The sequence below is a fragment of the Apium graveolens genome, chromosome 4 (genome assembly GCF_009905375.1).
Source record: "Apium graveolens cultivar Ventura chromosome 4, ASM990537v1, whole genome shotgun sequence".
Lineage (NCBI taxonomy): Eukaryota > Viridiplantae > Streptophyta > Magnoliopsida > Apiales > Apiaceae > Apium > Apium graveolens.
This window is the reverse complement of record NC_133650.1, coordinates 252,244,143-252,244,729: the sequence shown is the minus strand read 5'-3', so window position 1 is coordinate 252,244,729 and position 587 is coordinate 252,244,143. Positions and strand designations below refer to the sequence as shown.

Below are 587 nucleotides of genomic sequence, written 5' to 3'. Positions count from 1 at the left end.
CACGATTCAGATGATACAGAACTCAGTTCAGTTTGGGGGTTCTCCTATAGAAGACCCCAACATGCACATCAGGGATTTCATCAAGATCTGTGACACTTTCAAGTTTAATGGGGTGACTGAAGATGCTATCAAGTTGCGACTCTTCCCATTTTCTCTGAGGGATAAGGCAAAGTGTTGGTTACATTCTCTACCACCAGGTTCTATCACCACATGGGAGGATCTTGCTCAAAATTTTATCACTAAATTCTTTCCTATGGCGAAGACTACTGCAATCAGGAATGCTCTTACTCAGTTTGCTCAGCAAACTGGAGAATCTCTGTGTGAGGCTTGAGATCGATATAAGGAGATGCTAAGGAAATGCCAACACCATGGCATGCCTGATTGGATGATTATAAACTTTTTCTATAATGGTTTTGGCGCTTAGTCCAGACCTATGCTTGATGCAGCGTCTGGTGGAGCTATATGGGCCAAAAGCTATAATGAAGCTTATGAATTGATCGAACTAATGGCTGCTAATGAATACCAGAATCCTTCTCAGAGGCTAACTCATGGTAAAGTCGCAGGAATTCTGGAAGTGGATACAGCTA

The 587-nt window shown here is 42.4% G+C and overlaps 1 non-coding gene across 1 annotated transcript; it reads right to left on the bottom strand.

Annotated features, from left to right (window-relative positions):
- Positions 1 to 268: 268 nt before the first annotated feature.
- LOC141723015 (small nucleolar RNA R71) lies at positions 269 to 375 on the bottom strand. The gene has a single exon (XR_012576009.1). It is a non-coding gene; the product is annotated as a small nucleolar RNA R71 (small nucleolar RNA).
- Positions 376 to 587: the final 212 nt, after the last annotated feature.